General features: G+C 34.7%; 1 protein-coding gene and 1 long non-coding RNA gene across 2 annotated transcripts in view; one reads left to right on the top strand and one right to left on the bottom strand.

Moving 5' to 3' along the window:
* Positions 1-27,718, top strand: part of LOC143222061 (kyphoscoliosis peptidase-like) — a 71,793-nt gene that overhangs the window by 16,391 nt on the left and 27,684 nt on the right. The gene's annotated exons all lie outside the window — the stretch shown is intronic.
* On the bottom strand, positions 2,966-20,331 carry LOC143224121 (uncharacterized). The gene is made up of 3 exons (XR_013013223.1): positions 20,288-20,331; positions 10,233-10,467; positions 2,966-3,104 (listed from the first exon to the last, which is right to left on the bottom strand). It is a non-coding gene; the product is annotated as an uncharacterized LOC143224121 (long non-coding RNA).

Below are 27,718 nucleotides of genomic sequence, written 5' to 3'. Positions count from 1 at the left end.
TTAGGGTTATAAGTTCTCAAACGTGCTTCTGAGCCATAGGATGAACATTGCTTTATTAAATAAATACAGTTGAAGTTCTACTGTCTTGTTTGGGGAGGGGGGGAGTTGCGGAGGCGAAAGATTGTTTACTTTTGAATTGATTATCTGCTCTAGCCGTCCCTGAGTTAGTAGTGTAAGACTAGAGGGAAGACAGCTAGTCATCGCCACTCACCGCCAACTCTTAGGCCATTCTTTTACCAACGAATACTGGGATTGAGCGTCACATTATAAGACCCTACGGCTGAAAGAGCAAGCAGATTTATCTAAGTTTAAAAACTTCCTTTCTTTAAAGATTTGAAACCAAAATAACTCACGTGAATGAAACGTATTGTTAATAGAACGCATTTTAGTCTGTCTGTCGTACAATGAACAATTTTTTTCCACGATAGACCCCGCTAGTACAGCGATAAGTCTACGGATTTACAGCGCTAAAATTAGATGTTCGATTCCCCTCGGTGGGCTCAGCAGATAGCCCGATGTGGCTTTGCTTTAAGAAAACACACAAATTTCCACGATAAAAGAATAATTTGAGCCTGCGCATGATAAAAAACACTTTTTTTTTCCTGTTTGTTTTAGAAAACAGGGTTTACTCTGCTTGTGTCATGGGCAACAGAAATTGTCATCTGTAGGCGAACAAAATACTTCTGTGACAGTTGGGGAGAAACAAATTTTGATTTTTAAAAAATAACACACACATTTTTTCTATTCTTTGTAAAAAATAAACAGAATATATTTTATATACGGTAGAACACATATTTTTTATCTGTGCCAGAGAAGCAGACTTTGATATATTTTAAAGTAAAACACACTGTATCTTATAAAAGTTTATTTTAATGTATTTCTAGTAAAACACGTATTTTTCTCTCTTATTTGTTTTTATAAAATGTATTTTGCTCTGATTATAATAGAGTATACATCTTCATTTTCTATGATATAGCATACATTTTTGAGCCGGAAAAATTTTAGTAGAATTATTTTGCTAGTTTTGTACAAATGAACATAAATTATAATAAATTTATATTTTACTTCTTGCTTGAAAATCTTTTTAAACTGTTGGGTTTGGTATTCCGGCAAACCTTTACAAAGCCGTCCCTAATTTAGCAGTGAAGTAAAGGCCATGTAGCTAGTCATTAACACTGACCGCCACCTCGTGGGCTGTTCTTCCCTCAACGAATAAAAGAAGGGACCATCAAATAATAACGCTCTCCAGCGTTAGAAGAAGGGGAACATCTTTGGTGATTCGAACCCGTTATCTTCATATTAAGAATCATACGCCTCCTACCTACCTCAGACTTAACTTGTGGCACTACTAGACAAGCGGGTTTTATTTAAATATATTTTTGACGTTTTTCAATTTGAGCTTTTGCTACCATAATAGAGGCTAAAAACCGAACTTCATAAGGTAAAGTTTTCTTACGCCAACCCTAATGAAAACGTTTTTAAATCTTTTTTTCACTTCTTTTAATCTAAGAGCAGTCACCTTTTCACATCTATCTGCAGCCAGTGAAGAGTCATGTGTAGATGTTGGGATGTTGTAGACTTGAGTACCAACATCTTGCTCTATTATTTATTTCACTCTTGTATTGGTTTCCTTTATGTGCGAGGCTTTGCGAACGGTGGTGAAGACTAGTAGACTGCGTTTGCCCATGTCTGTGTTGGACCTATTTGCGTAGTCACTTTTTAAACCCAGAGCATATCATATATCCCACATTATAGCTTTTCCTTTGGTGACTTTGTTTTTTGTTGTGCAGGGTTTTTTCTTTAAGTCTTGTTTTATATTATAAGTATTAGTTACGACCAACGAAACATTTCGTATGTTTTCCTTTAACTTTCCTAATTCTAATATTTTCACGCATGCCTTTTAAGTTATGCTTTCTTGCAGGCATGTTTTTATCGTGAGCTGGCCTCGCATAGTTAAGTAATTAAGGCATTCGACTCGAAATCTGAGGGTCGCGGGTTCAAAGCTCCGTCACAGCAAACATGCTCTCCCTTTCAGCCGTGGGGGCGTTATAATTGACATTCAATCCCACTATTCGTTGATAAAAGAGTAGACCAAGAGTTAGCGGTGGTTGGTGATGACTAGTTGCATTTCCTCTTTCCTTACACTGCTAAATTTGGCACGGCTAGCGCAGATAGCCCTTGTGTAGCTTTGCGCGAAATTCGGAAACAAAGAAACAAAACTAAACCTTAGTCTACTGATGGAATTTTCATATTCGTAGTACTTCGGTGTACTATTGTTCTCTGTTATTGGCTTTATATATCTATGTTATCCTAGTCTGCGATTTTTTACTAGTTTTAATATATTCGCAATATCTTAGTCTACTGTTTTTCGTCATTAATTTTTTTATATATCCAGATTACTCTATTAAGCATCCTAGTATACTGCTTTTAGAGAGTACATGTAGATATCTCTAGTACCTTAGTTTACTGTTTTGTTATTGTGATTTTTTATCATGTGTACTTAGTGCTCTAACTTAATGATTTTCAAGATTGATTTTTAAATATTTATACTGTTTACTGTTTTTTCTTGATATAGTCTACGATTTTTCGTGATTAATTTTATAAAGCTGTAACACCCTAAGATTCTACTGTTTTCCTAGTTTTTTAGATATCCACCGTATATTTTTACATTTTTATGACTAGTTTTAGTCATCTGTTATACCATAGTTTGTTTCTTCAGTGATTAGTTTTTATATACCCATAATTTGTTAATTGTATGATACATTTTGGTCATTCAAATCTAAATTGAATTAAAAGCGTTTTTGTAAATGGAAACTTTAAAGGAAAACATGCAGCTTTTCAACTATTTTATCTGATGAGTTGATGATAGTGTTTTGGTTTCACGAATCAAATAACGCTAAGTCAATAGCTTTATTACACTGTAAAATCTATACATATACTCTTATGGTATAAGGTATCTGAACAATTTAGCCTCTTTCATGTGTTCACAATTTACCTCCCGTTCGTCCCCCGGTGGGATAGCAGTAAGTCTTGGGATTTACAAAGCTAAGATCACAGGTTCGATTCCCCTCGGTGGACACAACAGATAGCCTGTGTCTTACGTGCTAGGTATGAAAAAAGTAAATGATATCTGTATGAAAAATCATTCATACTTATATTAATTGATGTTTGTTTATCTGTGAATATCCCTATAAATTTTGAATCTAGCAAGGTTAAACGTGATAGAGGAATCGATATGGCTCAGTGAAGGGGATATCCTTATCTATAGAGTGGCCTAAACTCTTTTTCAAGTAACTAAAACATAACGCACCCGGAAGATCACCTAGACATGATAGGAGGCTAGGAACAATTTTAAAATATCGCTTAATTCAAATCCGACATCTGATTTTGTGTTTCTAGACCCCCTTGGGATCCAGGGAGTGCCATGTTTAAAACTGTGTTCATACTTCCTCTTGCAATCTAGCAGGGTCAAATGTGATTTGTAGTTGTACAGTAGGTGTTGATTTTCAAGACCCTTGAAGGTAGCTATAGAAATAGTTGGGAATAATAAAAAATCTTGATGCATACATTGCGGCCTGTGTGGATCATAAGGAAACCTTTGAACTCCTCAGAAAAGTGCGAACATTTTATAGATACGTTCTTTAAATATCTTCATCCTATTAAGTTTTCATCTAGCTTGCTCTACATTATACTGTATATAACTAGCTTCTCTTTACATTCATAAGATGGTCACATTTTTGTTGGGGTATAAAACCCTTTTAAATCCTTTTCTGGAAACATCAGTTATGAATGAAAAAGAAAAGGATTTGTTTGTTTTTTAATTTCGCTCAAATCTAGACAAGAGCTATCTGATCTAACAGTCCTCCCTAATTTAGCAATGAAAGACTAGAAGAGAGGCAGCTACTCATCACTACCCACCGCCAACTCTTAGGCTACTATTTTACCAACGAATAATGGGATTGACAGTCACTTATAATGCCCCTACTGCTGAAATGGCAAGCATGTTTGTTGTGGCGAGAATTTGATCTCGTGACCCTCAGATTGCGAGTTGAGTGCCCTAACCACCAGGCCTTACTGGGCCACAAAAAGAGTAAAGGACTAGGACAAGATTTAGTAGGAATTGTAAGCCATTCCAGCTTGTACATCAAAGACCATTTATTCAAATTATTTAGGACACGTAATTCGTAAAATATATATATAACACATTTCTTACGAATATCCTTTTAAAATTCTTGAATTCTGAATTAAAATATGCGTTTTCGTTGGTTTATCAAGCATTTATGATATTCAGTTTAATACTGACGTAAGCCATATTATAATACCGTGTATCTTGGTGAGATAACGTAAGAAAAATTTATTGTTATAGTTGCACGTTGTACCGTAATTAACTAGTATCTGGTTTACTCTGTTATTAAAATTGAGGAAATCCAAAAACAAAAGACAACTAGAGAATAGATTTGTATATTTGTTTAAAAACCTTCAAAAGACGCTTTAGTGACAATTCTACTTTAAAAAAATCGATTAAACCAAATTAATATGAATATTTCATTAGTTATTATACTGAGTTAGGTTTGTTTGTAGTGAAACGCACAGCCACAAAATGTATTATCTGTGTTCTGGCCACCGCAGGTATCTAAACCCAATTTTAGGGTTATAAGCCCTCAGATTAAGCCAACAGGTGTTACTGGGTTGAAATTACAGCAGACCATTCAACTAAAAACTGTAAATTATAACATTTGAAAAATATTTAATTTTATTTTTCATCCAGAGGTTTCTTTTCAGAATAAATAAATTTGGTGTTAGACGTCCAGTTTCTTTGTATTGCAAATATATTTATGCATTATATGATTATTTTTTTATAAAACATACACACCTGATCGTAGGCATGTCTAAACCACCTGATAGGGTCCGACATGGCCAGGTGGTTTTGTCATTCGACTCGTAATCCGAGAGTCGCAGGTTCGAAATCACGCCACACCAAACATGCCTTGAGGGCGTTATAATGTGACGGTCAATCCCACTATTACATTCATTAGCAAAAGAGTAGCCTAAGAGTTGGCGGTGGGTGGTGATGACTAGCTGCCTTCCCTCTTGTTTTACACTGCTAAATTAGGGACGGCTAGCGCAGATAGCCCTCTTGTAGCTTTGCGCGAAATTAAAAACAAACAAATCACCTGGTAGTGTAAGGTCATAGAATTTCCCTAATAAATGAGAAATATACCAGAAATATTAGTATTAAATTTCTACCATAGCAAATTGGAAACAAATGTATCATTATGCTATTTGTTAACGGTAAATTAATGTAAAATGTATTCTCAGATAGCAATATAACAGCCCTCTTAATCTGATTAGAAGATCAGTTTTGTTACATTTTTATATTTTGCTAAAGGGCGATAGAAAGAAACATTCTAGTTACTGAGAGAGCCAAGCGTGGTTTGTTGGTTAGGGTGTTCGTCTCGCAATCCGAGGGTACAATCCTAGCCACCCGGGGAGTAAAAAAATTGACTTATAAAAATACCTGTCCGCCTCAGACTAGTTGGGATTCAGGTTATAACTGGAAAACAATTTAAGTTATTTACGATTAAAAGATCTATTCTGCATGTACTAACGTATGCTTGAACTTGGGAATTTCTTTGTTTTTGTAATCTAAATAAAATAAATAACCAAGTATTGTGTACAAAGAAAAAAATGACAAATAATAAATAAGCACAATGCTAGAAACACAATAACCAAGTATTTTCAGAAAATAAATCTTCCTTCTTCAAGGATGGGTGAGTATCGCCACTGCAGAAAAATATAATAATACACAAACTAAACAACAAAAAAAACAAAAAATTTCATATCATTAGTCACATTTAAAAGCCAACCAACTTAAACAGTTTAACTATCAAAAAATTAATTTTCATTATAGAATTTCATGCCTTAATCTTTAATATAGGTATAATATTCACATAATTGTTTCTAAACTAAATTTTACTAACAACTTTAAAAAACAAACAAACATTGAAGCGTTATGAGGTTAAATCAACGAGAGTTTTCTAGGTTAGACTTACTGTCTATTAAGGTAGCAACAGGCCTTGAAACTACACTTAACTGATATTGCGAAATATGAGTGGCTTGTTTTTCTATTTTCTATTCTACGAAGAAAAACATTGTGAAATGAGGTGTTAGGAAAGCACATTAATTATGTTCGTTGTTCAGACTAAAACGATTTTAATCTTTCGTTACAGTGTTCTATGACTGTAATAAATATATAAAAATAATATATTTCCTATTATATAGAGACAAGCTCAGTAATATACAATTATTCTAAGGAAACAAAACTAGCACTATATTTAAACGAATAACATTAACTCTTTCTTTCATGTGCTCAACCATAAACCATTTTCCCAAACTTCCTATCAACAGTGTATCTCAGAACGGCTGATATGGGTATTAACACTTTTATTGATAATAAGAGAACAACGTTTCGACCTTCCTAGGTCATCTTTAGGTTAAGAAAGAGAAAGTTTGAATGTGACTGTTGTTCTCTCTTTATTAGTAAAAGTGTTAATACCCATACCAGCCGTTCTGAGATATATTTTTTATTTCAAGTGGGTTTCTCGTCATCAAGAATTCCCATCAACAGGTTTGGAATGTTAAAGTAATGTTGAATCAGTATTATATTCACCATTGCTACGATTTAAAACGCTGTTAACTGATTTTCATTGTTGAAGTAATGATGAACGTGTATTCTCATTAGGAATTATAACATTCCACTAACTGGTTTGTAATTTTGAATTAATAATGAACCTGTATTGTAACCACCACTGTCAGGGGTTATAATATTCTACTAACTGGTTTTCATTGTTGAAGCAGTGATCCATCGGTATTCTAATGACCACTATTAGGAATTATAAAATTCTGTTAATTTGTTTTCATTGTTGAAGTAATGATCCACCAATATTCTAATAATCACTATTAAGGACTATAACATTCATTAACATTAACTGAACATTGAAGAAGCAGTATTGTAATGACAACTATTAAGGATTATAACATTCTTCTAAATGGTTTTCATTGTTGAAGTAATGGTGAACCTGTATTGTAACCACCAATCATTAGCCATCTCACCAATCTTTCTTTTCTTTCTCAGAATTCTTCGTTTAGAAAAATGCGTTTTACTGGACTTCGTATCTGATGGCAACTATAACTTACGAGGTGCAGGTTTTTGAAGTTTTTAAGTTGTGGGCCAAATTTTAAAGCTTGCAGTTTCTTGTTAGTTCTTTCTATAAAAAAACCACTTGAAACAAGTCAGTTTATTTGATCTGAAGAAGTCCATATATAACATCTATGATTTGTAATACTTCATACCAAAATACCCAAAAGAATAAAAATTCAAAATGTGAGTTCTGATGAAGCGATGCAACTGATGGAATTTCTGAGTTGTCGTCTTTGTGTTTAAACAAATAATTTAAACAACTGACGACTTTTTAAAACTTCACGAGAAGTGCACTTGTTACTCTAGCTCTTGTTGATTGTCATTGTCATTGAGAAACCTTTCAGCACTGAAAGTACTTCGAGGATTTGATCATTTAAACTTTTACAAATACAGATTTCCTTCAGTTGATAACAAATATTTATAGACACTTTTTGAAGAATACCAAAGAAGTTCCGAATTTGCACAGATGCAAATTCTTCTGCAGTTTGACCGAAGACTAAGTTGTGCAATCGATGTATAAAGCATATGCCTCGTGCTCACTATTAGTTTTACTCTCATCACATTTATATTATAATATAAACTTGTACGACAAGGTTTCTTATCTTCAACTTGAACGCTTTGACAGGCTTCATCAACATGAATTCATGTATCCTAGAAAAACTTTTAAACTCCAACTTTACAAATAACACTCCACAAAATAGCTTTTCTGATGTCTTCTATAATTTCATTTCTGAAACGTGAAGCGAAACTTAACTTGTTCTTCCATTATTATAGACTGAAGCAACGAATTTCCGTCTAAGATTGGAAATTCTGCTATATCTAAGGATGATATATTGAGAGCAGGTTCAAAAGCGTGAGATGCTGACTATCATCTTAACATGAAATATTTGAAGATTTTTCTATTAGTGGCAAATTTAATCCAGTAATGGTCCTAATGAGGTCAAACTGAACATTTAGGACTTCTTTCCATTTTATCGTTTCTTCATCTAATCGCTTCTTGAGAGCTACGTCTATAGATTTGTCTGCCAAATATGTTTTCATGCCAATACCTGCTTGAAAACCAGATTTATTTTTCGCATGCTCTTGAATCCGTGTTGATAAGTGAATACAGTCTCTCCACAATATCACATCTCTATTCCCAAAGAATTAGCAGTAATAACAGCATGCTACCTTCAAAATCGAAGAATATAAAAGTCAGCAACGATTTCTATTTTCGTCACAATTATATTATGTAATTCATAATATTTATCTGAGAAGTTGCAATGCTGATGGACCAACATTTGATTTTACCTATAACTGTTAGGCAGTGCCTGGCTCTGGTAGTGGATATATTTCACTTTCTACCAGATCTATCGTTGTACTACCAAATGATCGAGGATATGTATGGAATTTTGAGAATTTTCTACATTTCTTAGCAACTTCTCGCTAGCATCACTTCGTTTTACAGAACCAGTTTTGTGTTTATACATACTTCTTTTAATTTTAAATCTGAAAGAAACACAATAAATAATATCAATTTATTACAGGTACTATCAAAACAACATTAGCGCCAAAAAATGTCCACTAAGGACATTAAAAAGGTCTCACTAAAAAATGGTTTACTGGAGAGACTGATAGGAATGATGGTTGTAGTCAAAGCGCCAAAAGCTGAATTTGAGTGAAAATTTTCTACTTCATGCCATTCTACAACTGAATATTGTAAATAAGTATAATTATCATCATATATGTAATATGTAATTATATAAATTGTTCTTTGTTATTAAGCACAAAGCTACATAAAATGCTATCTCTGCTCTACCAACCACGGGTATCGAGACCCAGTTTCTAGGGCTAGAAGTCCGCAGACATACCCCTGTGCCACCATCAACCTGAAGAATATTCAGTATTTAATACCAATATTCTTGGTTATTATTAAGTTAATACTGCATAAATTTCTCAATTTTGCCCATTCAAATGTTTTATGGGGCTCAACTATCTATGTTGGGTGGTAGATAATAATATAACATATGCCCTCACGGAGATTCAAACCCGCGCCCCTCAAATTGCGAGTCAAGCGTTCTAAGCACCTGGCCATACCAACATAAAAACAGCAACTAAAACAGTATGCGTTAATAAAAATACAAACTGAGCAATATAATCAAGCATTTATTTATAAGATGTTTTGTTTATGAGTTATTTAGGGCACTCACAATATTAGGGGCTTGTGAGTGCTTTTCCTGATTACACCAAAATTGAATACGCCAATGACAGCTTCAACTGACTGCTGCGGTGGGAATCCCATATGGGATGGAACCTTGTTGTTAACTCATTTTATAATAATATGTCATATCAAAATATACAATGTCTACTATATTGTAAGCGATACTTGAGTGCTCGAAGAGGAGAAAATAATTCCTGTTGTATCGTTTGTCTTTTTTTATTGTTTTTTCAGTATCAAAATGAGAATGCCTAAAATTTCAGATTTTAATTTAATCATGATGAAAGATTAAGCTAATTTATTATAAAATATTTTAAATAAATATATAACATGTATACTAGCAAAATCTGACCATTCTGTGTGAAATACAATTTGGATTTTTAAAGATTCAAAACTAGAGGTTGCAGTTTGCTAACAAGACTCATAAATGGACAAAAACTATTTGTTTCCATGTACAAAACACCTAGATATATAACCTACTGTTCCAAGAGGAGCTAGCTTTATATATTCATAACACATATAAAATAACAGAAGCTGCTGCATTGCTTGTCCAAAAAGTAAAAGCACAACAGAAATAATTAGTCAATATGTTATACGTGTATATAAAAAACGTAACATTAGAATGGGTATAAAGATGGGTTACCATAAAAAGTCGAGTTATACAAAAAAGACAAACCCTGTGAATATGCGATGTAAAAGTTGGTAAGTTAAACAAGAAATGAAAACTGGGAGAATATGTCTGCCTTTTATGTATTAATCTTTCTGCTCGTTTCAGAAGCAATGAAAAAAGATTCCAAATTATGTTCCTTCTGAACATGTCCCAATTTATCTTACCTCTGTACGGAATTCCCTCTTTTATATAACTTCACTTGTTTTTCAAGTTGTTTCCATCAGATATGTTGGACAGTTAAGAATGCTTAAAAAATTAAATTGGAAAACGATTGGTCTTCTTGGATGGTTGGTTGTCCTGTAGCAAAGCAACATTTGACTATCTGCTGTATCCACCGTGGAAAATTGGACCTCAGGTATTAGTGTTGTAGGACCGGGGGATTTCTCTTCTTCATCAGGTCTATGATGATTTAAGTTAGCACTGTGTAAATTTACATGCTAAGAAGACTGTTAAATGAGATGAATTCACCCTTTTACGATATTAAAATGCAGAAAAACTTTAATGGCTATCTTCTCACAATGCAGTTTTCACTGGGATCACCAATTTAATTAGCATGATAACTTAGAGCTATTAAAGTTAATATCAGAACACTTGTTAATACTGCACTCTTACATAGCTTGAAATGTTTAAAAGTCAAACATCTTTACCAGTTGTTTCGTTATGAGTCTAATTACCATTAATGAAAAGATTAATTAAAATTACTAGGTTGTTCGAAAAATAATGGCGGATTTTTATATCAAAAGTTTAGTCATTTATGGGGTTAAAAACCTATCTTTCTTAAAACTTCGTATATACCATTGAAAAATTAGAGCTTTTATCTATTTATTAGTGTTATTATTCTTTTCTAAAAGCTTACTTCCAATATTTAAAAACATTATAATTAATGATGGAAAAAGTTGCATATCATTTTTGCATGAATTGCAAACAGCTCGCAATATCGATCAAGCATGGAGCGAAGGAACCCCATCTGTGTAGTACATCGTCGATTCCAAAAGTTTCGTAATGGAGATGTGAGTCTTAAAGATAAGAGCAGAAGACGTTCTTTTGTTGTTCAAAACGACCAATTGGCAGCATTAGTGGAAAGAAACCCACGTCAAATTGAAATGGCACAAGAATTAAGTGTTGGCATTTCCACAATTTCGGACCATCTCAAGCAAATTTAAAAAGTAAAAAAGCTCGACAAGTTAGTTCCACACAAACTCAATGAAAATCGGAAAAATCATCGTTTTGAACTGTTCTCTGAGTTTGTACAACAGAAATGAACCATTTCTTGAACGAATTATCAACTGGGATGCAAAGTGGATATTTTACGATAACAGAAGGCAATTTCACGGCTTAACCGTGAAGAAGCTAGAAAACACTTCCCAAAGCCAAAGTTGCGCTAACAGAAGGTTATGGTCACTGTATGGCAGTCTGTGGCCAGTACTGTCCATTACAGCTTGCTCAACCAGGGCCAGAAATATCACTGCGGAGGTTTACTATCAAGAATTGGAAGAAACGCATAGAATGTTACGTAAAAATGTCAACATTAGTCAGTCGAAAATGATCAATCATGCTTCATGATAATGCTCGGCTACACGTGTCTCAAATGACGCTCCAGAAGCTCATCTAATTGGGCTATGAAACATTGCCTCAACCTCCTTACTCACCATACTTGTTCAAACATTTGGACAGTTTTATACAAGACAAAAGATTCGATAACTAAGCAGCAGCAGAGAATGGCTCTAAATAATGTTTTAGTTCTACGACTTCAAAGTTTTATCGTCATGACATAAATAATCTTGTTTCCCGTTGACAAAAGTGTGTAAATTCACTGGGTTCCGATTTTGATTAATAAATTTGCTTTTGAATTTTTTTTATTTCTTATTAAAGCTAAAATTTATAATCTGCCGTTATCTCTGAAACGCCCCCCGCTAGTACAGCGGTATGTCTACGCATTTACAATGCAAAAATTAGGGGTTCGATTCCCCTCGGTGGGCTCAGCAGATAGTCCGCTGTGGCTTTGCTATAAGAAAACTCAAACTCAATCTCTGAAACAAACTAATAATTGCCCATAGCTCGTTAACGTTGTAGAAAATTTGCAAAGTTTTTAATTCAAGCTGTGAGGATGTTCGCAAAGAGCATGCGTATCAATTTTTACATGTTATTATCATTTCTAGGTAAAGTCGTGGTGTTAAGACAATTTGTGTATTTCGTTATTCCTGCCACATTAATTATGCATATCACATGTATGACTGAAAGTGTACTTTCAGAGACTGTGACATATTACTTGTGTTTTGTGAAAGTTATGAGAAGTATATATAACAGTTTCTTCAACATGTAAACTCGCACAGTTGGTCCGGCATGGCCAAGTGGGTTAAGGCGTTTGACTCGTAATCCGAGCACCAAACATATTCGCCCTTTCAGCCATGATGGTATTTATTGTGACGGCAATCCCACTATTTGTTGGTAAAAGAGTAGCTTAAGAGTTGGCGGTGGTTGGTGATGACTAGCTGCCTTCCCTCTAGTCTTACACTGCTAAATTAGGGACGACTAGCGCGGATAGCACTCCAGTAGCTTTGAGCGAAACTCAAAACAAACTCGCCCAGTTTTAAGGGACATCTCTACTTTAATTTTGTGTAAAAATCCTGTTCCGTTTATTTCTTTCAACATTAATATACATAAGTAATGATTACATTTCAATCATTTCTGCCAACGTTTGCTTTCTTGTAGGTGTTTTCCCATATTTATAAACTACCATCGAGGCCCCACGTCATTGATTAGTATAAAACCTTTTAGTTCTTTAGAAATGCAGTGAAGTATATTGATCGTACAAAGAAATATTGCATGGTGCCACCTGATGCTTGTTCTTTAGCTTAGAGGCTGAATACATTCAGACCCTGTAGTAAAAATATGCTGCACTGATCTAGATTGTATGTAAAATAGAAGTGGGGGTGTGACGTCTGTAAGGTAGACATTACATTTAAAAGCGATTGGTCGTTATATTTTGATTCAAGTCCAAGAATTATATAGAATACTCTAAAAAAATAACAGTTGGAAGATATGCTGGCTGTGTTGTAAAATGGTTTATATATCTGCAGTTATGAGTATAAAGCATGCACACAGTTTTCACATGCACACAGGTATATACATATGTTTAAGAAGAAATCTCTCTACTAACTACTTTTGTTGATATTGTAGAGAAAAGCCACACTAGTCTATATGCTGTTTCCATCGCCGAAAATTAAACCCGTGACATTAGCATTGTAAATCCATAAATTTAGCGCTGTTCCAACAGGAGACGTATTCACAAAATTATGAATAAACAATTACGAGGTCTGTTCAAAAAAATACGCGGACTGACGTCATAAAACAAAATGTACTTTATTTGGAAGTTATAGATCTGGGACTCCTTCAAAGTACTCTCCTCCCCAACGCACACACTTATCCCAACGGTGTTTCCACTTGTTGAAACAGTCCTGGTACGCTTCTTTTGTAATGTCCTCCAGCTCCTTCGTCGCATTTGCCTTAATCTCAGGAATCGTCTGAAATCTTCTTCCTTTCAAGGGTCTTTTGAGTTTGGGGAACAAGAAAAAATCGCAAGGAGCAAGGTCAGGTGAGTAGGGGGGGTGGGGAAGAACAGTGATCGAGTGTTTGGCCAAAAACTCACGAGTTCTGAGGCACAAATTTCGCAGCAACGCGGTGCATCTTCAATTCTTCGGTCAAAATCTCGTAACAAGATCCAACTGATATCCCACACTCTTCATCAAGCTCCCTGACAGTCAGACGTCGATTTGCCCGCACCAGGGTGTTGATTTTGTCGATGTGTGGGTCGTCAGTTGACGTGGAAGGACGTCCAGAACGCTCATCATCTTCAGTGGACTGTCAACCATCCTTAAAACGTTCTTGCCACTTGAAACATGCCGTACGCTTCATAGCAACATCACCATAAGCCGTGTTAAGCATAGCAAAAGTTTTAGTCGCAGATTTTCCAAGTTTAACACAAAATTTCACAGCAAGTCGTTGCTCCTTCAGGTCATTCATTCTGAAATCCGCCAAACGAAAAAATCGCACTTCACTTAAAACCGCGTAGCTAATACACAAATGAAGATATCTGCAATCGGGAAATGGCGTCGTAATCAGCTGATCTGTGCAAACCTAGCGACACCAAGCAGATTCCCCTGGAACCAACTGGAGCCGCGCAATTCAAACAGTCCGCGTATTTTTTTAACAGCCCTCGTATGTTAAATTAAATTTAGGAAAAAACACAATAGTTTGATACTACAGACATAAAACTATCTTAATATCACAAAATTAGATTATAGTGATTCAAGTTCATTTTACTTTACTTCTGCGCAGTTTAATTAAAATAAGACGGAATTAAAATAGTTTTATCTTTATCGCTATGTAAAACGTTAGGGTTTCAAACGCAAAATCTTTTGTTTGTTTCTTTTTTAATTTTACGCAAACTGCACGAGGGCTATCTACGCTACCCATCCCTAATTTAGCAGTGTAAGACTCTTGGGCTACTCTTTTACTAACGAATAGTGGAATTGACTATCATCTATAACGCCCCAACGGCTGATAGGGCGAGCATGTTTTGGTGTGACGGGGATTCAAACATGCAACCTTCAGATTACGAATCGAGCGCTCTAACCACCTGCCCATGCCGGGCCGCAATAGTTTGTAACAGATATTTCGCAGATAGGTTTCACTTAAACCTATTTAATTAAACCTATTTAATTAAAATTAAATTACAGATGATTCGATCGACTCATATGTAACTGACGAAACATTCGTAGGTTATGAAACTACTTTATCGTTTTTTTTATTTCGTAACATTTCATTAGCATTTTCTACTCCAGAAAATAACTGCTTTAAACTGGTATTAACAACGATTTAGGTAATACGGTTAATATTAAAACTACAAAGAGCAAAATGTTGGGTAAAATGTAAATAGAGTAATTACATCATACGCAACCAAAAGTAAAATAGATTAACACACTTTTATGAATCTGAAATTTACTTAAACCCAAACAACGAATGCTATTTAGGAGAGATAGAGAGTCTTCCTAATCTTTGGTGTCATTTCAAAAGAACTAAGATTTACTAGACGAGTCTGTTTCATTATAAGATACTGTTTTCTTGTTGTCTTTTTATTTCACGCAAAGCTACATGAGGGCTATTTGCGCTAGCTGTCCCTAATTTAACAGTGTAAGGCTGGAAGGAAGGCAATTAGTCATCACCACCCACCGCCAACTCTTGGGTTACTTTTTTACCAACGAATAGTGGGATTGACTGTCACATTATAATGCCCCACGGTTAAAAGGGCAAGCATGTTTGGTGTGACGGGGATTCGAACTTGTGACCCTCGAATTACACCTGGTCATATAAGATACTGAATTGAAGTGATAATATTGCGGGGATTAAAAACTGAACTATACCAGTCTGCTTTATACAAAGATGATCTGTTTGTTTGTTTTTGAATTTCGTGCAAAGCAACACGAGTGTTATCTGCGCTAGCCGTCCCTAATTTAGCAGAGTAAGACTAGAGGGAAGGCAGCTAGTCATCACCACCCACCGCCAACTTTTGGGCTACTCTTTTACTAACGAATAGTGTGATTGACCGTTTCATTATAACGCCCCCACAGTTGAAAGGCGAGCGTGTTTGGTGTGATGGGGATTCGAACCCGCGACCCTCAGATTAGGAGTCGAACGCCTTAACCCACCTGGCCATGTATGGCCTACAAAGATGGAGGCGATATTGATTTGGAGTGCTAGTTCTATTTGGATTAGAAACTTAACTATACCAGACTGTTCCATACTAAGATGAATATGATTTTAATTGAAATGTTAGCTGTGATGTGGAAATTAGTTATTAACCTTTACCAGAATGTTCAGTACTAAGATAGATGCTTCTACTAAGCTTTGTGATTTCAAACTGTGCCATATTTCCTATAATACCTCACCAAATACTTCAGAGAAGTAGCTTCAAGACGCCATGACAAGTATCCAGGACGATATACATACCTTTACTTTTTTGAAAGCACAGATTCAGGTATGAAGATCTTTTAGTACGGAATTATATACAACATAGAATGTTGCATTATAAAAAATTAGGATTATATGTAACATTCATAAGAATAAAACTGGATGAGAAACTGGGCATGAAAAATAAAGTTTCTGATGGAACAAAATATTTTTATTTTACTTTCCTTTAGCTTTAGTTTCTTTTAAATCTATATTTCCTGAATCTTATGGGTTTTTTTAATTTTATTCTCAGCTTTACTTTATTCCATTATTCAAAAACAGGAAAACAAAACCTAGTTTTATCTCCCGTACAGGCCCGGCATGGTCAAGTGGTTAGGGCGCTCTTTCAATTCCTCTCAAGGTGAAGAGGAAATAAAAGCTATCTTTCTAAAAAAAGGGCACTCCGAAATTGTTTGACTACCTAATAACACTTTTTAATCTATCTCTATCCTCAGGATACATCCCAGTTTCTTGGAAGCTTGCTAATATATTTATGTTCCATAAGGAAAGAAAGCCAGCAAATAAACCTAATAGCTACTGACCAATCAGCCTGACCAGCTGTATTGGCAAAATTCTTGAAAGAATAATTAGTAGTAGACTCTCCACATTCTTGGAAATAACATCAAAATTACCAAAAGAACAAAATGGATTCAGGAAATTTAGACAAACGACAGATCACTTAATCAGATTAACCGAAACCATAATAGATAGCTTCAATAAAAAAGAATGTACTGTCGCTTGCTTCCTTGATATTTAGAAAGCATTCGACACTGTATGGCACGATGGTATAAGGTTCCGAATGAATGAAATGGGACTATCGCGTGGAATTATTCGCTGGCTATCTAACTTTTTGGAAAATAGAAAGTGTAGAGTGAATGTTGAGGGTACCTTTTCTGAGTACTTTACTCCAGAAACTGGTGTCCCTTAGGGAGGGGTGGTTAGCCCTATACTCTTCATCATGTATGTAAACAATATGCCATTGAAGGATCCAAATCATGGATTCTCTTCACAGTTCGCAGATGATGTGGCAGTCTGGAAAAGTGCTGCAACACCAACAATAGCAGCTACCAACAAACAACCGCAACTAAAGAGAATAAGTGAATACTGTCAAAAATATAAAATAAAAATAAACACAGCAAAACACAACTCGTAGTCTTTACGAAATTGACAAAACACAAACACCAACAGCCAGAAATATATATGAATGGCACACTACTTCAGACTGCCCCATCAGCAAAATTTTTAGGTCTAACCTATGATTCAAAATTAACTTGGATTAATCATGTCAAGGAAATTAAAAATAAAGTCTGGCGAAGAACTAACTATGCTAGGAGTATAACTGGCGAAAACAGTAAAGCATCTACAGACAACATACTAAAAATCTATAAAACATATATTAGACCAGTAATAGATTAAGAAGCTCCAGCATGGATAACTGTAAGCAATAAAATAATTAAAACCAAACTACAAACAATCCAAAACACACTCCTTACAACAGCATACAGAGTTCCAAGAGCTATATCATCTCAATTCATACACAAATATTCGAACATACCAACCATACCAGATAGACTCTTACATAGTACAATAATGTACTTTAATAAGAATTGGATGAAAAACGAATTACTATGCGAACTAGATAGGTACCTCATACAGGATGAGGTTAGTCTTAAATATCTCTCCCCAGTCAATATATATTTTAAACATAAAAATAAATAAATAAAAATAATAAATATTAACTAAAAAAAAAGTGCCACCAACAAACTTGACATTATGCTGATAGAGCAAAATAACAACTATATATGTGCCACAATACATGGACATTGCTCTGAAAAGGATCAGAATAATAGTCAGTTAAATAATTACAAATTCCAATATGGCGAGACCATAAGTACGGGTAGGAGAAAGAGATCACAGAGAACCTGACCCTCCAGGGTATGAACATTTCTTACCCAAACACCGAGAGTGAGAGAGAAATCCTTGCTACACCTAACATGTTCGCCCTTTCAGTCGTGGGGCGTTATAATGTGATGCTCAATCCCACTATTCGGTGGTAAAAGAGTAGTCCAAGAGTTGGCTGTGGGTGGCGATGACTAGTTGCCTTACACCGCTAAATTAGGGAAGACTGGCGCAGATAGCCCTCGTATAGCTTTGCCCGAAATAAAAAACAACAACTAATTTTCCTTATATTTCCAAATACTATGTACGTGTATTCCAGTGTTTTTACGTTATTTCACTTTAAGCATAGAAAACTAGCTGTCTCTATCTATGACCCTTAGAAGGGTTTCAAGGTTTTACAGTTTATTTTATCACTTCCTTTTTAGTTACCAACGTGACCCAATGGTTTTAGACTCGTAGTCGGATGGTTACGAGTTCGAGGCGTGCTGTTGTTATTCTGTTTTGTCCTGGAACAACACACTTTATACAACTTTTTCCGGTCTGTACGATGGATACCAGATATAAGTTTGGGATTAACCTGCTATTACCTAGCATCTCGTTCAAGGGGAACGAGCCACCATCTTCATCCGCTCGCGCTATTTGAACCAAAGTTCGAAAGCACCGTTTTTTTTGTTACCATATATCCATATATTTTAAACGTAAAAAAGCTTATAGAAGTTGTATTTTCTTAGTTCTGTATACTTTTACATCATACTCTTAACGTCTACAAATGTTTAATAAGAGTCAAGCTTAGCAAGAAACTACAAAATATTTCTAAAAAAAAATTAAAGTGCTATCTCAAACATTACGTGTCAGTTCTCAAGACTCAGTGTATACACTCATACGTCTGTCTGAACATATAACACTGTGGTACCAGTAGACATGCCAATCCAACATGTTCTACAGTGTGCTTATATGTGATATCAAACGTCTCACTTTTTCGTCAGGTCATTACCTAACAATGCATGAACTACGAGCTAGCATGATTCTGCTTACACACACGAGATATTCCATCTTGTTGCCAGAGAAGTTTGTTACGTCCTGTGAGGAAAAAGGTCAAACTTTTAGAGCAGTCTTTACCACTGAAATACTGCGAGTAGCTTCACTTGCATTGGTCATTTTACCTTACACTGAAGGGGCAGAACGTTGCAGATTACCTTTTAACACTTACATGTGTTAAAAGGTTTGTTTGTTTTTTGAAATTCACACAAAGTTACTCGAGGGCTATCTGTGCTAGCCGTCCCTAATTTAGCAGTGTAAGACTAGAGGGAAGGCAGCTAGTCATCACCACCCACCGCCAACTCTTGGGCTACTATTTTACCAACGAATAGTGGGATTGACCGTCACATTATAACGCCCCCACGGCTGAAAGGGCGAGCATGTTTAGCGCGATGGGGATGCGAACCCGCGACCCTCGGATTACGAGTCGCACGCCTTAACACGCTTGGCCATGCCGGGCCGTGTTAAAAGGTGAGATATTACTCGAATAAAATAAATAAACAAAAATGACTTGTTTAATTCTAAGTTTAGAATTACATTCATACACATACAGCTCACGCAAAACATAATATGAAACTTCACTTATACAGAATGCATATTGCAATGTTCTGGTCAGTCTTTCATTGCCTAAATATTGTTTTCATTATATATCTTAACATTGATATCCGTAACATAAGTATATGAATAATTTCACCTGTGGCATTTACCAAACAAATACATATGACTTTAGTATATAACATATTAATACTGATACATACACGGTAACCAACAATAAGCAGTATCTATCACCATGGTTAACACTCTGCTGTTGTACTTCCATTTATGATCCATAAAACCAGGTTCCTTTTGTACTATAAAAAAAGTAATGCAAACGTACGTAGAACCTGACGCAGGACAAATACATCTTCAACCGTTAGGCCTAATGGATTAGCTTCTAATATTGCACAGCTTGTTTTTGAATGCTACAAGTAATTTCGATTAGTTGATGTTTTATTGTACGGGCGAATTTTCTCTTAATTTCAACATAGGAATTATTACATTTCCACCTAATACAAATTTATTTGTCGAGTTTTCATAAAACTCCATTAGAACATTTTTGAAATACACGTTTTATGGAAACATTAATGTGGTAAGTTTTGCAACCTAACTATCTTGATGAAGAGCGTGATCGAGAATTACGGAGGGTATAAAAGAAAAAGTTACCTGTTCTTCAAGAACAACTTGTATTTATAATTGACATGTAATAATATTAAATGTCATCGTAAAGCCATACCTCAGAGGGCTGCCTGCCAGCTGCCGTAATTGGATGGGCGGGTCTCGAAGCTTTCGTGCAGTGTTAGGTGGCGCTGGAGAAAATTGTATGTTTCTGTACAAACAATCCGTTAGAAACAATTTGTATACAGAGAATTGCATTTTTAAGAGGTTTCCAACAAAAACGATACGTACGAGGTAAAAAACAAGAGAGGTACAATACGTTTTAAAGTAATCCGTTTTAAGTGAATTAGAATATACATCTAAAGGAAAATAATAGTATTTAAGTAATTAGCTAAAAGAAAGAAAAATACGATTTTCGTATGGTTTAAATGTGCATATGCAAACTCATTTTCACATCTTGTTAAACCTATGAATTTTTTTTTAATATTACAAACTTGTATCTGACTCATTGGGGGTTTATTACACATTATTTATTTTATCAACTCAGAAATAACAATGTGGCATTATAATTGTGTACGACCTACATTATTTGTACATGTTGGTGTTCCAGCATAGTTTATTATATTCTACGTTATTCTCACATGTTGATGTTCAAACACAGAAAATTCATTAGGCTACAAGATATATTAATACAAAATCTCTTATTTTGGTCAATCATGGACGGTTTCTAACATTGTGTCAGTTCTCTAATAGTGCATATTACCTACGTTGTGTAGACTTTCTGGCGAGGAAGAAAGATAATTTCGATAATCATTCTTTAAGAATGAGCTATTTAAATGCAAATCAATAGTTATTCTCCGTTATAAATGGAAATAGAAACGATGAATCTTTTAGCGTATCACAACAGTTAAAAAGATACATTATCTTGTGCTATAATTTCAGGAAAGAGTGAAACATAAATCTCTTCAAACGCACCAAATAGATATAAGTGAAACATATTTCTATGTGTGTCTGTGTTAAAGTTTCGCTGAATGTATAACCGTTGTTACATTGTTTCTTTTTGGAAGTTTGCGTATAAGTACTTGAGTGGCATCTGCGCTATCCGTCCCTAATTTGGAAATGATAGACTAGAGAAAAGACAGCTAGTGAACTCAACCTACACCCCAAGTCTTGAGCAAAGAATAGTGGATTTGAACATCACATTATAATCATCCTACGGCTGAAAGGGCGATCATGTTTGGTGCAGCGAGCATTCGAACCCGCGACCCTCAGATTGTGAGTGGTGTGCCATAACCACTAGCCAAGAGTAATGAGACAAAAAATACGCTATCACAACCTTTATCACAAATATTAAATCTTGTGAACAACTCCCATCGCCAAGATATAATAGAATTGACCGCACATTATAACGCCTTAACGGCTGAAAGGGCGAATATATTTGGTACCAGTATTTGAACTGGCGACTCGTAGGTTGAGAGTGAAGTGACTGTTACACCAGGCCTATTGATAGAATATATGGTGAAACATTCTAGTCCTCAGTTTTATCGCTATTCACACTGATAAAATTAATCGCATCAAAGCACAGACTAGATTTTACGCGAAATTCGACTTATAATTTTATAGGCAGTGCAGGTAAACTTGAAGGCAGAATGGTTCAGTGTTTTCGCTCTTTGGACTTGTAGACGCATGGTTCAAGACTCGTCCGCTTCATGTTGCTGCATCCTTAACAAGTCGTTTTATCCCATCTGTTCCTGCGACACGAAAGGTACCAACTGTTAGCTGGGGATTAAACCAGTATGGACTGGCATCCAGTCCAGGAGGAATATGTCACCATTCTCATCCGCTTGTGCCAATACGTCGGAATTCAGCACTGGATCATATGTACCATCTCAGCCTGGGGGTGGTTTAACTAATTTATTTACATTTTTTAACTAACCCATCATAAAGTTCGTGGGTATAAAGATAAAGTCATTCTATTTACCTGTCTAGGTGGGTAAAGTGACACATACGAGTGTCTAATCAGTAGTAAAAGTACAGATTTTTAATCGACTTCTAACAGAATGACTCTTAAAATCATGGGACTATCAACACCATTTGATTTTTTTTTTTTTTTCAAAATATCAGCAAATGAAATATTGTTGTAGATCAACGAAACAAGCTATTGTTAGAACCATATTTAAAGTATGTTTCTGTTTTCAGAAGTAAAATGAACGTCTGCTAAGAACTTCAGAGTGGTCTTATAGTGAGATATTATTCTGAATTGACTTCGCTCTAATACGTTTTTACTTAGTACATCATCAGCCATTTTTCTTCATCTTCTTCCTTCACTAAACACCATGAGCTGTCTGTGCTGTGCCTTTTGCGGGTATTGAAACCCAAGTTTTTACGTTGTAAGAACTCAGACTTAAACCGCTGAGCATCAACAGTAAAATAATCCAAGTTTTACTGATTCATGGCTGAAAACTGATTTTGTTTAACACCTAACACGAAACTTTAAGAAGGAAAGAAAATAAAAACCTAGATACAATGGCAATAAAATCTGGGAAAATTTGGAGTTTGACATAATATTTCGGTCATAAACCCTTCTTCAGGTAATGTCTGGATGTTTTTAAGAGGAGAGATTAGGACCGAAATGTCATGTCAAATTTAAAGACGTCTTTCCTAATTTTTTTTTTCAGATGACGTTTCTTTAAAATCCAGACAGTACCTGAAGAAGAGTTTAGGACTAAAACGTTTTGTCAAACTTAAAGTTTTCTCAGACTTTATTACAATTGTATCTAGTTTGTAGTTTGTTTCTCTCTCTTTCTCTTTACCTCCACCTTCTTTGCTGGTTTTATATTTATATTTTTATGTTTGTTTACATTATCACGAAACATTAGTTGCTGTTCATTCTCAGCTGCTATAAGTTTGCTCTAATAGTGATAGGGTGCATTCCGTCAAGACGTGCTGTATAAAACTAAACGAATTCTAAGGTTTTGTTGAAATGTGTTCGTTTATATAAGAAAACAACAAATTAACGTTTAGTCCCATCTGTTATACGACATGAGCATAGGTTGTTTTTTCGGTAGGTAAACTTTGATTGAAACAAAAATGAAACAAACAAACAAACAAACCGGTAAGATATTTTTAATAGTTTGATACTGTTGTCCTGATACGTTTGTACAATGAAAATAGATATTTTGGAAGCATCAACCTAATATTTCGAATTTTATTCGGCATTTCGGATTCCGATTTTAATAAACATTATTGAATTCATTAAGTTTCAAAACTTCTTAATTCTACCAGTTCTCTTATACTACACAGAATATGTGTTCATAATGATGCAGTGAGTACAAATAACTGAAATATTTAATAAACTAACCTGGAATGTTGTAAGAACAGAGCTATCAGAATTACCATATAACTAAGAACTGTTCCAATATAGACTTACTTCGAAACTGTGATTTTGGTTTCGCACTAAAGGCGCTAGGATTTTTGGTTATTCTCAACTGCAAGCTTTATATATTTATAGTTATGTTCAGCTATTAACTTTATATATATGTATATATTTTTGGTTATGCTAAACTGTAAACTTTATATATTGCAATGTTTTACTGTTCCAGTACAACGCAAATTAGTTAGTATATATTTTAGTCTAAAATATGATAAATGTGTTATCAACATAACTTTAACAGTAAATAGTTACAAAACTTGCTAGATACTTACACACACACACAAAAGTTATCCGTAGCTACTGACTCATTAACTTGATCATTAACACAATTACTGAAAATAAAAGTACAGTCGTTTTACAACCAAAAACATCAAATGAGGAAACTCGTGTTTAGGTAATTCTCTTTGTTAACTTGAAATTCACCTAAGAATGTCGAAACGTTGTTCTGTACTTTATTTACCAGTTGTCTTTAGAATACGTGTTTAGATAAATCACTGAATGTATCTAAAGAATAAAATATGAATCTGCGTATAACAACTTCTTATAACAGAATGTAGTGTGAAGACAATCTGAAGTAGAAAGTACGAAATCTTAGTATATCTTAACAGCTTCTTTAACGGAACGAAATACCAAATATTCGTATAATCTAAAAGCTTCTTGTAACGAAGCGTTAGTGTAAAGATACAAATGAACAAGAAACTTCAAATTCGCTGTTGAATATGAAAACACAAAACTATGTTTCACTTTAATACTAACGGCCCGGTTTTTAAAAAAATGTGTGCACTACCAACACACTTTCATAATGGGAGCTGACAATTTTAATTTCTGTGTAAACACTTTATGTTTCTGCAATGTTTTTATTCATCTTAACTCTATTCAACCTGCTAATTTAGTACTTTTTTACATGCTTGCCCTTTCAGCTGTAGGGGCATTGTAATGTACGGTCAATCCCACTATTCGTTGATAAAAGAGTAGCCCAAGAGTTGGCGGTCGGTGGTGATGACTAGTTGCCTTAACTCTAGTCTAACACTGCTAAATTAGGAACGGCTAACGCAGATAGCCCTCGTGTAGCTTTACGCAAAATTTAAAACAAACGAAACCAAGAACACACACAGTGTTAATGAGGTGTGCAAGTTAACACAAAGATACAGTTAGAACTTGTTTTACACCCGAAATATCAAGTAACGAGAAAAACAAACAAAAAACTCCGAATGAATTTTCAAGAAATTCGAACACTGTATCGTAATGTGAAACACTTAACCAAATTACTCACTAACATTAAACGTATTATTCTGTTAATTTCATAGCCAACAAAACTGGTGAAATGTGCATGGAATGTTACGCATTGGATTAATTTCCTGCCATGTTTTATTTCTAATTGCGATTTCGTTATGAAAATGGCCTCGATTTAATTTTAGTTTATTTCAGACTCGTGAGATCAAAAACGAGTACTGTAGTGTTAGTTGCTCATAAGATCATGAGTTTCCAAATAATGTGTTTTCAGACGATCATAAGATTACACGTTTTCGAGTAACTTAGTTCAGTTAATCACGAAATTAAAAGATGTAAATATGTATTTTAACAAGTCATAAATTAAATAATTGTATTTATATACTGATTGCGTGTGTGATTATAGGAGGGTTAGCATCTCTTATCATGATTACAGATATATTCAGACTACACAAATACTTAAAGTATGAAAAATAATAAATATAAGCGCTAATAAGAAGATAACAAATATGTTGTTAATTACCTGAAGCACTATAAACTACGTACGGGTTCGCATCCCCGTCGCGCCAAACATACTCGCCCTTTCAGCCGTGGGGGCGGTATAATGTTATGGTCAATCCCACTATTCGTTGGTAAAATAGTAGCCCAAGAGTTGGCGGTGGGTGGTGATGACTAGCTGCCTTCCCTCTAGTCTTACACTGCTAAATTAGGGACGGCTAGCACAGATAGCCCTCGAGTAGCTTTGTGCGAAATTCAAAAACAAACAAGAAACTACGTAAAGTAAACAGCTAGTGCTGGAAATAATACATTTATAATAAATGTAGTTTTACTTATCAAAACGTTTCGAATTACGAACAGCTGAAGCTGAAGAAAGTGGCCCGCTGTTTCTTTGATACGCTATTTCGGCAGTATAATGTAAAATATCACCAGCAGTAGTAGCGCTGATTTTATTAATAATTTCGACAGAATCAGACAGAATTGGCCTTCAATTTTATTTAAGTAACGATTAGCACGAAGTTATCTTTAGTGTAAATATGTTGCTGAAAGTTTAGCGGCATTAGTCCTAGAAATTTTTTTTTTTTTAGTTTGGGTGCTCATTGCGCATATAAAGGTACTTTTTGGCTGAAGACTAACGAAACGTTTTTTAGTGGTTCAGCGGTTGGTGTGCGGATTTTTAACGTTAAAACCGGATTTCGATGCCAGTGGTGGACACAGCATAAGATTGCCTTCTGTGTAGCTTTTGTGCTTAACTAGAAACAAAAAATAAAAGATCAATGACATGTTTAAGGTTATTTCAAGTACTTTTTTTTCTTTCGACATGGCGGTTTCAGATCAGTTTGGTTCATTCTCTGATGTGAGAATTTTCTTGAGTTGTAGAATGCCCAAATATGTATGATAACAAAAGAAAAAGAAACGCAATATGTTTGGACATTCCGCAGATAAAAATGCAAAAACAAATTATGATTTTGTACATTTGAAAATACAAACAATTTGGTTTAGTAAAATTAACTACGTACTTCAATACACATGCCTCTTTTATTTTCTGAACTGATTCAGATTACACCGTTAAATAAGCGTTAAAGTTCATCCTATGTTCATTGAGACCGATACGTTGCAAATAATAAGAATAAAGTAGCTGTTGCAAAAAATATCTACATTTCAAAATTTACTATTACTCGCTGAATATGCTGTAAGCTTGTTTGTTTGTAGCACAAAGCTACACCATGGGCTATTTATGCTCTGCTCACCATGAGTATCGAAAACCACTGTCCATATACCGAAGACTAATAACGTCCCACACTAAACTATTAGACACGGGCAGTATTTCAACATAAAACTAACGTTTGCGATTTATAACAAACGTTTGACTGGTGTTTCCGTTTCTTTCATAGATTTTTATTTTTTCAGAAAACATACGAGATGCGATGTCAGTTAAATGCTTCTTTCCTGACAGTCGTAACGCTGTTATTTAGTTTTTATTGTTAGCATGGTTTGTATGTTAGAAAACTGTTTTCCAAAGCGGTAGAGCTGTGTCTGGAAGTGTTTTACGAGGAAACTACATTAACGATATATTGTTATCTAACACACCATACTTATGATTCAGATGTTGAGAAAAACGTTACACTTGGACAATCTTTAGTCTTACATAATTTAATAACTAGAAGGTAAAACCAAAAAAAAATTGTATTTCTTAAGAATGGAAACAGTGTTATGAAGATAATGACAAATTAAAAGAAAAAGACAACTTTAAACTGTTGGCTGGAAATATAAACATTAGCACTAAAGAGCCTTTTTCAGAACTACATAGATTGTAAGCTAAATGGATATCTTTATGAAGTACTCTGTACAAATCGTCAAACTGTAATACATATGCTTTGCTTATTTGTGAACATATGGATCTTGATATGAAACTATAAATTAGAAAGTTGACCTAAGTTTTTTTATGTTTTTTTACTATTTTACACAATACAGAACTTGACACTCATGTTTAGACAAGTGAAAGTTTTTATTTTTTACTATTTTACATGACAATACACAACTTGACATTTATGTTTAGACAAGTGAAAGTTTTTCTGTTTTTTTTTACTACTTTAGACAACAATACACAACTTGACATTCATGTTTAGACAAATGCAACAACATCTTTTGGTTGTTCTTTGGCGAACCATGTAACAAAACATATGTTCGTACAATTTTCTGCCTGTTAATAGTATTTCCTATAGACGATCTCTTTGTCCACCTAATAGAAACACAGTTTAGAGCTATCGACACCTAGTAGCATCTTGTGAAACGACTCGTCTAAGAGCACGTGACCTCATCACCCAGTCATCATCTTAATTATTTATTTTTTTAAATATACTATAGAAACGCTTGTTTGAATAGGAA

Source organism: Tachypleus tridentatus, chromosome 8 (assembly GCF_004210375.1).
Source record: "Tachypleus tridentatus isolate NWPU-2018 chromosome 8, ASM421037v1, whole genome shotgun sequence".
Taxonomy (NCBI): Eukaryota; Metazoa; Arthropoda; class Merostomata; order Xiphosura; family Limulidae; genus Tachypleus; species Tachypleus tridentatus.
This window is presented reverse-complemented; position numbering and strand designations above follow the sequence as displayed.